The sequence below is a fragment of the Myxocyprinus asiaticus genome, chromosome 37 (genome assembly GCF_019703515.2).
Source record: "Myxocyprinus asiaticus isolate MX2 ecotype Aquarium Trade chromosome 37, UBuf_Myxa_2, whole genome shotgun sequence".
NCBI classification, from domain to species: Eukaryota; Metazoa; Chordata; class Actinopteri; order Cypriniformes; family Catostomidae; genus Myxocyprinus; species Myxocyprinus asiaticus.
Window position 1 is genome coordinate 38,463,589 of NC_059380.1, and position 14,092 is coordinate 38,477,680.

The following is a 14,092-nucleotide window of genomic DNA, read 5'->3' on the forward strand; positions in this document are numbered from 1 at the left end:
CAATGTAAAGCAGCGCCTCGTGCAGGAGTGCCTGTATAAATGGGTCATTCCTACAATTCGGTGACATGAAGTACCCCCGTACGAGAGTTTGTGGTATTTACATGGTTTCATTTCACTCGATTACAATTTTTATAGGCTTGTTAAAAAGAATAAAGACTTTTATAATGTTACACACTTCTGTTGGCTTAAAAGTTACATTGTAACTTGAGTTCATTTCCTCATGTCCCCAAAACTGCATACCAAACATCTTTGACAAAAAATAAATGCTAAATTATTGGATTTCTATTTTTTCCCCCATACATGTAAGAGTTAAGTATTACATTATCTCACTAACAAGTATTCATTTGTGGTAAATGTGTAATTTTAACACTGATAGTAGAGGTTTTTTTGTGTCCCTTGATTTTTTTTTTAAATTTTTGTTTTGATTTTTTTTTCTCCACCCTGTTATATCATACTATAAGCTTTCATTGAAGATATATGATATGAAATGACATCACACACTAGAGGTGGACATCAGCCATTCTGCAAAATTTCTTTAAGTTATTTGAAGTTTGAAAATCATTTGTTTTATTTGTTTTCCTTTATTTTGTGGTGTTAGTTATATGTGTTCAAACATAGCGTGCCCACCCTGATATAGGAAAATATATGGGAAATTAACATGATTTTAAAATTTCAATATACAGTATTTATGTTGACAAAATAAATATTAGTTTACAAATATGTTTGCTAGATATCAATCGCAGACCATGAAGTGGCTAATTTATCCACTGAATTTCCACTCTGTTATTTTCCACCCTGACACTGGCCATTTAACTTGATGGACGTCTGAATTTTTTTGTCATTTAGCTTGACCAGTGTGACTAATACAATCTTTAACATGTCCCTGTAATGATGAAACATGAAGATGTTTAAGAAGTTTCAAAGCCGGAATGTCGCCAAATTCTAGGAATTACCTATTGACGATATGTACAGAGTTGCAGTTCCGCCGCTCTCTATTCGCAGATTAAACGGTCTACGTATAACAGACACCTTGGCTTTAGGCACTATTATTTACTTAACCATCAAATAGAGACATTTATCGATAGATTCTGTATTAAAAACCGATAGTCGATTAAACAGAAAAGTGTCAATGTCATTTAAAAACATCAGTAAAACCGATCATCAGTCGATCACCCAGAAGTGAATTGCACCTTATAGTCACTGGATATACACTTCATACTAATATCAAGCTTATGAAGAGTTGCCTGCTGCGTCCACTGTGGTGGCTTAATAGAAATGACTTAATGTGCTCTATCTAAATAATATTATTTGTTTTATTGGATTCAATGATCGGCTATTGAAATTTTGATGTTATTTAACGTGCATATGTTACCATCTTTTACTGCCATGTTTATTTGTATATACATTCATCATGCTTTTTAATGAACTTATAGCCGGTGGCTGTCCAGTAAGCCTGTGTTTGCTGACTAAATGTTGTCCTGTATCAGTATCAGTCAAAAAGGAATAGGTCACATTCCATCAGTCAGAACTCTCATTGGATAATCTCACGTGTATGTGCTGCAGGGTGAGCCTGAGGCTGGAGGGAGAGTGAGCAAGAGAGGAGAAACCCACTCAAAAGGACTGAGAAACAAGTATTCAGAGGGGAGAAGTACAGAGACACAAGGTAGGATGACTATTGCTGAGTAAAGCTGCTTCTCTGCTATGCAGTCAGTCTCTAACCAATTGCAGCATTGCTGCGTGACCGAACTTGCAAATTATATCAGCCTCCGTTTGTGTCCCAGTGTGTGTTTGTGTGTATGGCTGTGTAAGTGTATACGTGACTTATACAGGCGCCTTGTCCCATAGGTGAGTGATTCCTGGAGTCAGTGATGTTGATGGTTTTGTTACAGCATATAATTGTGATGCACTTTTGCACATTCATGATCCACTTTGGATAGATTATTTTTGTGTGAATTGCAGAGCAATCAAATTGATTCACACTGCAGTCATTTATCTACCGTGTGAGCAAAATATGGCAACTCTTTCAGATGTGGGTGTACACACTTTTTTTTTTTTTTAAATGCCTGAAAACATTTCAGTATAGTATGTAGTTAGGGTTATGCACACACATACTACGCAGAGCTTTACATTTGAGTTTAAGCCAAGTACAGATATAGCTGACACTCGCTCAAAAGCGCTATTCGGACAGGGGTCGTTTTCTAAACCATATTTAAGTTACAGTTATGAACAAAGGACGTCTGTCTTTCATGTACTGATTCAGATTGGATTGGGATCTCTGTTTTTATTACTAAGGTGGGAGTGTCTGTTGTCTGGATGTGGCCATGATTAATTCGCCTTAGTTGGGGTAGACACAGTGGACCGCTTATTTGACATTCTTGTGTTTATCATTGAATACTGGCAGTTTTTTCCTCCCTGTTTCTGAATCTTATGGGCTTTTTCCATATCCACTTTGTAATGCTTGAGCATTGCTTGGTGTTCCTATAGCATATTGCAAGATGTTGATTAAGTGTGAAAATTGGCTTCTTTTTAAAAGAGCAGTCAGGAGACGGATGCCCAGCGGACAAATGCATTGAAAGCAGCATAGATCTGGCATCTCCTGAGTCACATGTGTGGACATGTATGTAATTAGACAGATGGCTTGTGTGTTTTTGTTCATGTGTTTTATGGATGTTAGGCCTGTATATAGATGTTGGTCCTTCAGGCAGGGAGACCAGCACAACTGTCACTTTGGTTGGGGTGGAGTGTAAAGGTTGTAAACATGCACTCAAATAATAGTATAATTTTGTATTGATGTTTAGGGCTAGGGGGTAGGCTATAAATGTCTATATGTCTAAATGATTATCTCGATATTTTTCAGCCTATTGGCGATATTCGATATATATCTCGATAATTATGTATTTGCTCTATAATGGCTCAGTGTTTTTTTTTTTTTTGTTTTTTGTTTTGTTTTTTTATCAGAAGAAAATTTCATCCAAACAGCCATTGTAGCCAAGTAAATTAAATATTTTAAAGACATTAAATAAAAATCTAATAATTAGCTTTTCATTAAAGAATGAAATTCAATCATTTTCATTGATATGCACTTTATATATACTTTATATTTCATACACAATGATACATAGTAGCTTAATAAAAAGCATTATTTACCTTCAAATGTTTTTACTGTGCAAAGCTACTTCACTGACTTATTTTTGAAACCCCAGTTGAACATTGCATAATGCTAAATTATTAAAAGTAATATATTTCTGTCCTGTTTACTTCATCTTCACCTGGGGGCTTTTATTTTGACACTGAAAGTGCTGTTTCGGATTTCCTGAAACACTGTAATCTCCTCCTTTTCTGTTATTCTGTGCCGCGTTTGTAGATTTGTATAATAACTTGTAACTGTTACTAATGTTTGGAATTGTGCGAATGCTTGAACCTGAATTAATTTGATTTCACAGTGCACGTGAACTGATCTGAGAGCGCCGCCATGTGCGTGCACATAGATCAGCACATCACTGGTTTGTTCTGAATCACACACAGACCATGTTTATCTGTCTTTAAATCACAGCCTTTTGTGGATTAATCATCACATATGACCAACTTGCCATTTTAATGTTATTTTGTTTTAATTGTGCAGCCCTGAAGGATCGTAAAATTAGTCTACTGATGCGCTCTTTATGAAGCTTAATGGCCAAGTGAAAGCACAATAAAATCATCACAATATTCACGATGTTGTTCAATTTTACATTGTCAGCAAAATTATCTCGATTATATCGTTAATATTCAATATATTGCCCAGCCCTACTAAGGGGGTATGGCTATATATTGCGTGGCAACAATCTAAAGTGTCAGCCGGTAGAGATTGATCTATACGTATACACTCAGTGACCTCTTTGTAAGTTACACTAGTACACTTACTTATTCAAGCGATTATCTAATCAGCCAGTCGTGTGGCAGCAGTGCAAAGCATAAAATCATGCAGATACGGGTCAGGAGCTTCAGTTAATGTTCACATCAACCATCAGAATGAAAAAAAAAAAAAAACGTGATCTCAGTGATTTTGACCGTGGCATGTTTTTTTTGGTGCCAGACGGGCTGGTTTGAGTGTTTCTGTAACTGCTGATCTCCTGGGATTTTCACGTACAACAGTCTCTAGAATTTACTCAGAATGGTGCCAAAAACAAAACACATCCAGTGAGCGGCAGTTCTGCGGACGGGTATGCCTTGATGATGAGAGGTCAATGGAGAATGGCCATACTGGTTCGAGCTGACAAAGGCTACGGTAAGTCAGATAAACGCTCTGTACAATTCTAGTCAGCAGAATACCATCTCAGAATGCACATGTCAAACCTTGAGGCGGATGGGCTACAACAGCAGAAGACCATGTTGGGTTCCACTTCTGTCGGTCAAGAACAGAAAGCTGAGGCTGCAGTGGGCCTACCATCTGTGTACCTTGAGTAATCAAAATTTATCAGACCAGGCTATGTTTTTCCAGTCTTTAACTCTTAGGGCTGGGTATTGATACAGATTTCCCGATTCAATTCAGATTCACAAGCTTTCGATTCAAAATCGATTCATATGGGTTTATTTCAGTTATAATGAATTTTGCTTAAATATAAAAGAAATTATCTCCCAGCTAATGATGTTAATTATAAAAGGGACCTTTTAACTAGGTTCATTAGGAAAATATAAGTTTCACTAACTATATTTTATTACTTTTTCATCATTTTGGTCACATTTTAACAGTACTTTTAGCTCAATTTTAAAGGAAAGGAACTGTTTTGCATGTCTTTAAAATAATAAAAATCAATCTTTTTTTTTTTTTTTCCTCCCTAATTTGTAATGCCCAACGAGGATGCCTAAGTCCTCGTGGTGGCGTAGTGACTCACCTCAATCCGGGGGGGTGGAGTATGAATCTCAGTTGCCTCTGCCTCTGAGACCGTCAATCCACGCATCTTATCACATGGCTTGTTGAGCACGTTACCATGGAGACGTAGCGCGTGTGGAGGCTTCACGCTATTCTTCGCCGGCATCCACGTACAACTCACCACGTGCCCCACCGAGAGTGAGAACCACACATTAAAGCGACCACGAGGAGTTTACCCCATGTGACTCTATCCTCCCTAGCAACTGGGAGCAACCAGGCCAATTTGGTTGCTTAGGAGACCTGGCTGGAGTCATTCAGCATGCCCTGGATTCAAACTCGTGACTCCAGGAGTGGTAGTCAGCATAAATACTCACTGAGCTACCCAGAACCCCCCTAATAAAAATCAGTCTTAACATTTTAATGATTCAGGCTTAGTTTAAAGAATTGTTAACCGAACCGTGAGTTTAGTATCGTGAACCGAATCGTGAGATTACTAAATCGTTTCTCCCCTAGTAAAAGTAAAACATTTTTAGTGTGTCCCAGAATTTCACTATTAAACAGTGAAATCCATTATTAAAAATATAGATTAATATTGCATGTTTAAAACTATGATATATTAAAAAAATAAACCATTTCAATATTTATGGGCTGCCCCGACCAAAGATTTTCTTAGTTGACTAGTAGTCGTTAGTTTAAGCCATTAGTCGACCAGTTGTCACATGTTTATATTAATTTAATTGCTTAAATATATTTTTTGAAATCAGAAAATGGTTTGAGTTCCAGAGCAGAGAAAGAATGTCATAAGTAACATTGCTAACACTGTTCTACATTACAGAGAAATACTAAATCATAATAATGAGCCTTTAAAATACAAATTTTACAAGCGCACGCCCGAAGCGAGCCGCAGCGACACCGGTAAAAGCGGGAATGATTCTGAATGTGTCGGGGAAATACCAGCAAGGAGACAATCTGAACATTTTGTTAATTTATAGAGAGAAATGCACATTAAGTTAAACATGCAGTAAGCGAGATACTAATTTAGCTTCCCCACTCCCCACGAACAATTAGATAAGCCTAATAGCGCATATTTTTCTAGGTTATCTAACATTAGAGTGAGTGCTAAGTGGCTAACATTAGGCTACTTACATGTTTCAAATGATACGCCATGTTTGAGGTTAATGAGTGAAAGACAAACGTTTGCCTGCAGAGTTTGCATGTCACCTTCTTGGGGTCATCCTTTACCCTCTCGAAATGATCCAACACTTCCTGCCTGACATAATTAATTACCGCATGGACCAGCCGTGTAAACAATCATGTCTGTCTGTCACTGACTGTGTGACTTCGCCACTTCCTGTGGAGTTTTTTTTTTTCTGTGACCAACCGACCAATCAAAACTTGGTCGACCAGGACTCTTCTCATTGACTAACGCTTGGTCGACTTTTAGGGGGCAGGCCTAATTTATTTTGTAAAAACAATTTCCAATAATTATTCAAAAATTACAACTGTCCCACAGTTGTGGCATCATCTACACCAAACCAAACTATTTTCCCCCTAATTAAGTTTTATCATAAGTTAGTGTACTTGTTAACAAAGTGGCCAAAAGTGTCAGTGAAGAGCATGCTTGAGATGAAAAATAAGACAGGTGATGTTTGAAGAAAACGAATGAAATTCAATAAAAATATCACTTTTTATTGCCATTTGTCATTTCCAATCAAGCTGTAATTTTGCCAAATTATGCAAAAGTGTGAAAATATTAATGAATTGTGTGTTTAGGATATATAAAATGTTAGCTATGAAATTAATCGTAGTAAGACAAAGGAGTCGGCCATTTTATCAAAAAAAAATTAACAATGTCATGTCCATCAGCGTCTTTCCACCACAGAATTCTATTAACCCACTGAGATCCGAGTGCGACTGCTATGTGCATTTTTCATTTCCCTTTTTGATTTGTGACAAGTAGCCTCTAATAAACATTAGGGCTGGGCGATATAGCTTCAGAAATTATATCTTGATATTTTTCAGCAAATTGACGATATTCTATATGTATCTCAATAATTACATATTTGCTCTGAAATAGCATGTGTGTTTTTTTTTGTTTGTTTGTTTTTTTTAAATCAGAGAAACCATAATTTCATCTAAACAGCCATTGTAGCCGTGTAGAATTAATATTTCAAAGGCAAAAAATTAAAATCTATTTAAAAAGCATGTTTCCCACAGTTTTTCACTAAATTAACACAAGGGAGAGTAAAATGTAATCATTTTCATTGATTTGCACATTTATACTTATATTTATCATACATGGAAGCTCAATAAAAATCTTATTTACCTTCATATATTTTTACTAAAACATTTTTCTTTGTGAATGAACAAAGTGTGCAAAAACTACTTCACTTATTTTTTGGAAACCAGATGAATATTGCATCTTACTAAATTATTACTGTGGAACCCAGTCAAGTTTATTATTATAATGTAATACTGATTTATTATTTTCAGGATAAGATTTTTAAAAGATAAATTAATATATTTATGTCCTATTTACTAAGGATGCACCGATCCGATACCTGGATCGGTATCTGCTCCGATACTGATGTTTTTAAACGGATAGTGTATCTGTCCGACGAGCCCGATCCAAATCCGATACTGTGTGTTAGTCATGTTCGTTACTGTCAAGCTCAAAAAATGACATAAAAGAACCATAAAAACACAATTAAAGTAGTTCATATGACTCGTGCATTTTATTCAAAGCCACTTGAAGACGTGCAATAGCTACGTGAATCACAAAAGGCTGTGTTTAATAAGTAAATATATAAAATGCACGCGCAGCTCCAGTGTGTCAGTGAATGGCGCTGCTCTGTTTACACACACACTCACGGCTATTTTTAGCCTTCACAGCGGTGCGCAATATTTGAGCGCTATTCAATTATTATTAATAATTGCATTATTATTATTATTATCATTTGTTTAAAAATTATAATATTTAAGTTGATTGGGTTCCAAAAAATAACTGTGTGAATGAAAAGTGAGCTGATATCTTACAACTAAATTGAACAAAAAAGAGATCTGAATCCTTTGAAGTCCAGATACAAAACGCCTTCTTTTCTACTGAAGACTTGAAGACTGGAATTACTGTTAATTTTGCTGCTACATTATCCAGTATACTAGTTAATAATAAAGTGTTTCTTAATAAGCTATACATTTATATTGAAATAATGTGTAGTTAGAGGTTTGTGTTTCTTTACATATTAAAGAGTACTCCCAATTAGTTCCACACAATAATGTAAAGATATTCTAAACTGATTATGCAAAAAACAACAACACTGATATCGGATCGGTATCGGCCGATACTGAGATTTCAGATAGCGGGATCGGAAGAGAAAAAGTGGTAACGGGTATCAGTCCAATGAGCCAGATCCAAATCCGATACTGTGTGTTAGTCATGTTCATTACTGTCAAGCACAAAAAAATGACATAAAAGAACCATAAAAACACAATTAAAGTGTTTGCTGGTGAATGTCTTATACAGTCATATAAAGTATATGGATTTTAATGTATTGCAATGCTTGGTGTATAACAATATATATTGTGACGTGTGTATAGTAATTCTCACTCATCAGGTTTAGTTTTATACAGTACCTGTTCATAGGTGCTGTCTCAGTGACATGTGTTTGTTTATCTCTCTCCAGTTGAGGTTAAAGCTCACTTCTCTTTTCCTACATCACTGTTTGAATGGCTGTGCCTAGTCAGCTTTTTCCTCTAATCTCTCTTCAACTGCAGTTTGCTTCCCTCTCCTCCCTCCTCTTCTTCAGTAAGAGTGCAGGGCAGCTGCTGCAGGCAGCCCTTTTCTGGGGGCATTGTTGTTTCTTCTTCAGTCTACTTACAGCCCTCAGTGCGGCTTGCTGCATTTGCGCCACGTTTCATTAGTAATTCTGGACCATCCTTGCAGCATTTTCCCCCTCAGTTAGCAGCAGCATTCGTCAGAATGGTATTTCAGCATCCTGGAGGGAAGATTCAATCAATTATTCCTTACACAACAGCTACCAACAAAAACCGAAGAACACAGAAGCAAAACAAGACAGGACAATTCCTGACTAAATTATTTAGCAGACCTGCATTTGAGAGATATTGACATGTAATTATTGCCTAGAGCAGTGGTTCCCAACCCTGTTCCTGGAGGACCCCCAACACTAAACATTTTGGATATTTCCAAGATGAATCCAAGACCTGAATTGGGTGTGTCAAAAAAAGGGAGATATACAAAATGTGCAGTGTTGGGAGGCCTCCAGGAACAGGGTTGGGAATCACTGACATAGAGGATGTATGGAAGACTGCAGATTTTTCAGTGCACACTCCACAAGAGTCTGGTTAGTCTACCTGCATCAGTGTAGTAGATCATCCTGGTGGTTTGATGAGCTAAATGTTTGGACCGACAGTGTTGTTGTGACATAGCCGGAGGTGTGTTCAAGTGTATGTGATGCACAGATGCACATAAGGAGTGATGGGTTCTCCCTCACACACACACACACACACATTCACACTGACACACTGTCCTTTCCCTATGGGTACAGGTGACACGCTCAAAAACCTGCTCCATCCGCTCCAGTATCGCTCGCGCTCACCGGTAAAAAACGTTCTCTCAAATCCCGCTCCGACATTAAATTTCTCTGTAGTATACTTGGTTCCAAACATGTACACAGGGGGTAGCTACAGTTGCCCAAGCAACTGCCCCTTTGCCCACATGGGCTGAGGTGCCCCTCTGGGTGAAACATAGACTATAGTCTGACATTTATTAAATTATCAAATTAGTTATGTACACATCTGAAATTATGTGATTTGTATTGTTGTGTTTTTGTATATATAATCTCGCTGTTTATTTTGGACTGGTTTACAACTGCTGTTAGATAATCTGGTCTACCAGACCTTCGTTATCATATGTAATCAGTCAAATATTTCTCTGTTAGCACATATGTCATTGAACATCTTCAAATAATGTCAAAAAAAAAAAAAAATCCAGTTGTAAATTAGCATTATTTACTTTAAAAAAGTCATCAAACATGCCTCTACAAGTGATAAAACATATGTGCGTTGGCACGGAAACTTTTTAGTTTAAACTGGACCTGAGTGATACAACCGACCCAGAAAACCACAAACTTTTCAACTTTAAAGTCTGTTATAGTCCTTTATGGCGATAATGAAAATGTGGACTGGTAAAAGTGAAATTCATAATTGTTCTTCAGTTGCGTTGTCTCAACAGAATGATTATAGATTTGATACATTAATAGGTTTCTGATTTAATGCTATCAGGCTTTGGGTCTGTAAATTAAAATGAGCAATTTATCATCCTAATTTTGTGTTCAGTTTTAAAGGGTTTATTAAGTTATCCAGAAAAGTGCAGTGAATATTTTTCTCTTTTTCAGTATTGTTGCTTTTATTAATATTCCCTACAATTGTATATCAACGTATCATATGCAATCTAAAGGACTGCGGTTATTTATATAATAATTATTATATTAGTAGATACCATGTGCCCTCTTTGTTTTTCCTTGACATTTTTGAAGCATTATAAAGTGAATCTGGACTTTGTGTCAAACGATCATGTCTTGTGCATGCGCTCTTTATATGTACAGCAAGGTTTAACCATAGATTTAACAAATAAAACATATTTGTCCTACATAGTGAGATTTTTTTATTATATATAATATATAATATTTAATTCACTGCCTTCGTTTATGTTCGCGTAGCACATTCTCGTGGTCTCTGGCAATGTGACACGTAGGATTCCAAAAGGAATATTTGCTAATTCTCACAGTCTCTGTACACTCCCTTTCGATTTCCTCATTCTTAGCTTTGATTTATACTTTGCATTTATTGAGGTTATAAGGTTTGCAACTTCACTAAAACAATGTTAGAGCTCCATAACCTCAAGCCTATTACTTATTTCGCAGATTCCCAAACCAGCATATCACGAAGCGCATTCTGGGTTGAGCAAGCGGCACTGAGCGGCCTGAGCGAGCAGATCGAATCTTCAAAAATGTGCTCTCCGCTCAGGTGAAATTATCACTGCACCGCTCAACGCTCCGCTCACATACTCTGGGGGGTGTGTGTGTGTGTGTGTGTGTGTGTGTGTGTGTGTGTGTGTGTGTGTATGTGTGTGTATATACAGTTGTGCTCAGAAGTTTGCATACCCTTGGAGAATTGGTAATATATGTACCATTTTTAAAGAAAACATGAGTGAGCAGGCAAAACACATTTCTATTATTTCTTATGGGATTCATATTCAACTGTAGGTTATAACAGAATGGCACAATCATAAAACAAAACATGGCAACAAAGAAAAAAATGAAATGACCCCTGTTCAGAAGTCTGCATACCCTTAGTTCTTAATACTGTGTATTGCCCCCTTTAGCATCAATGACAGCGTGCAGTCTTTTGTAATAGTTGTCTATGAGGCCCCAAATTCTTGCAGGTGGTATAGCTGCCCATTCGTCTTGGCAAAATGCCTCCAGGTCATGCAAAGTCTTTGGTCGTCTTGTATGAACCGCACGTTTGAGATCTCCCCAGAGTGGCTCGATGATATTATAGTCAGGAGACTGTGATGGCCACTCCAGAACCTTCACCTTTTTCTGCTGTAAGCACTGGAGGGTCAACTTGGCCTTGTGCTTAGCGTCATTTTCATGCTGGAAAGTCCAAGAGCATCCCATACGCAGCTTTCGTGCAGAAGAATACAAATTGTCTGCCAGTATTTTCTGTTAACGTGCTACATTCATCTTGTCATCAATTTTCACAAGATTCCCTGTGCCTTTAGAGCTCACACCCCCCCCAAAACATCAGTGAGCCACCACCATGCTTCACAGTGGGGATGGTATTCTTTTCACTATGGGCCTTGTTGACCCTTCTCCAAACATAGCGCTTATGGTCGTGACCATAAAGCTCTATTTTGGTCTCGTCACTCCAAATTACAGTGTGCCAGAAGCTGTGAGGCATGTCAAGGTGTTGTCGGGCATATTGTTACCGGGCTTTTTTGTGGCATTGGCACAGTAAAGGTTTATTTCTGGCAACTCGAACATGCAGCTCATTTTTGTTCAAGTATCGTCGTATTGTGCTCCTTGAAACAACCACACCGTCTTTTTCCAGAGCAGCCTGTATTTCTCCAGAGGTTATCACATAGTTGTTTGGCTCCTTTTTAAATCATAATGGTAACAGAAATCACCCAAATGGCCCTGATCAAAAGTTTACATACCCTTGAATGTTTGGCCTTGTTACAGATACACAAGGTGACAGACAGTGTGGTTGTTTCAAGGAGCACAATACGACGATACTTGAACAAAAATGAGCTGCATGGTCGAGTTGCCAGAAAGAAGCCAATGCCACAAAAAAGCCTGGTTACAATATGCCCGACAACACCTTGATATGCCTCACAGCTTCTGGCACACTGTAATTTGGAGTGAAGAGACCAAAATAGAGCTTTATGGTCACAACAATAAGCGCTATGTTTGGAGAGGGGTCAACAAGTATTGTGCTCCTTGAAACAACCACACTGTCTTTTTCCAGAGCAGCCTGTATTTCTCCTGAGGTTACCTGTGGGTTTTTCTTTGTATCTCGAACAATTCTTCTGACAGTTGTGGCTGAAATCTTTCTTGGTCTACCTGACCGTGGCTTGGTATCAAGAGATCCCCGAATTTTCCACTCCTTATAAGTGATTGAATAGTACTGACTGGCATTTTCAAGGCTTTGGATATCTTTTTATATCCTTTTCCATCTTTATAAATTTCCATTACCTTGTTACGCAGGTCTTTTGATGGTTCTTTTCTGCTCCCCATGGCTCAGTATCTAGCCTGCTCAGTGCATCCCCGTGAGAGCTAACAAACTCATTGACTATTTATACACAGGCACTAATTGCAATTTAAAAAGCCACGGTGTGGGAAATGAACCTTTAATTGCCATTTAAACCTGTGTGTATCACCTTGTGTGTCTGTAACAAGGCCAAACATTCAAGGGTATGTAAACTTTTGATCAGGGCCATTTGGGTGATGTCTGTTACCATTATGATTTAAAAAGGAGCCAAACAACTATGTGATAATAAATGGCTTCATATGATCACTATCCTTAAATAAGACAAAATTTCACAATTTCTGCCAGGGTATACAAACTTTTGAGCACAACTGTGTGTGTGTGTGTGTGTGTGTGTGTGTGTGTGTGTGTATATATACACTATATTGCCAAAAGTATTCGCTCACCCATCCAAATAATTGAATTCAGGTGTTCCAATCACTTCCATGGCCACAGGTGTATAAAATGAAGCACCTAGGCATGCAGACTGCTTCTACAAACATTTGTGAAAGAATGGGCCGCTCTCAGGAGCTCAGTGAATTCCAGCGTGGTACTGTGATAGGATGCCACCTGTGCAACAAGTCCAGTTGTGAAATTTCCTCGCTACTAAATATTCCACAGTCAACTGTCAGTGGTATTATAACAAACTGGAAGCGATTGGGAATGACAGCAACTCAGCCACGAAGTGGTAGGCCACGTAAAATGACAGAACGGGGTCAGCGGATGCTGAGGCGCATAGTGCGCAGAGGTCGCCAACTTTCTGCAGAGTCAATCGCTACAGACCTCCAAAGTTCATGTGGCCTTCAGATTAGCTCAAGAACAGTGCGTAGAGAGCTTCATGGAATGGGTTTCCATGGCCGAGCAGCTGCATCCAAGCCATACATCACCAAGTGCAATGCAAAGCGTCGGATGCAGTTGTGTAAAGCACGCCACCACTGGACTCTAGAGCAGTGGAGACGCGTTCTCTGGAGTGACGAATCACGCTTCTCCATCTGGCAGTCTGATGGACGAATCTGGGTTTGGCGGTTGCCAGGAGAACGGTACTTGTCTGACTGCATTGTGCCAACTGTGAAGTTTGGTGGAGGGGGGATTATGGTGTGGGGTTATTTTTCAGGAGCTGGGCTTGGCCCCTTAGTTCCAGTGAAAGGAACTCTGAATGCTTCAGCATACCAAGAGATTTTGGACAATTCCATGCTCCCAACTTTGTGGGAACAGTTTGGGGATGGCCCCTTCCTGTTCCAACATGACTGCGCACCAGTGCACAAAGCAAGGTCCATAAAGACATGGATGAGCGAGTTTGGTGTGGAAGAACTTGTAAGGACCCTGTGCAGGCCAGTCCTCAACCCGATAGAGCACCTTTGGGATGAATTAGAGCGAAGACTGCGAGCCAGGCCTTCTCGTCCAACATCAGTG

The 14,092-nt window shown here is 38.5% G+C and overlaps 1 protein-coding gene across 6 annotated transcripts in view; it reads left to right on the forward strand.

The window, feature by feature from the left end:
- The window catches only part of LOC127427890 (voltage-gated potassium channel subunit beta-2-like), a 216,536-nt gene that overhangs the window by 34,017 nt on the left and 168,427 nt on the right, over window positions 1-14,092 (forward strand). For 3 of the 6 annotated variants that reach the window (XM_051675802.1, XM_051675807.1, XM_051675803.1), the window contains exon 2: window positions 1,564-1,663. The exons of the other annotated variants lie outside the window; for them this stretch is intronic. The gene's annotated coding sequence lies outside the window, so the exon portion shown is untranslated. The remainder of the gene's footprint in view (window positions 1-1,563; window positions 1,664-14,092) is intronic. 6 annotated transcript variants of the gene reach the window in all.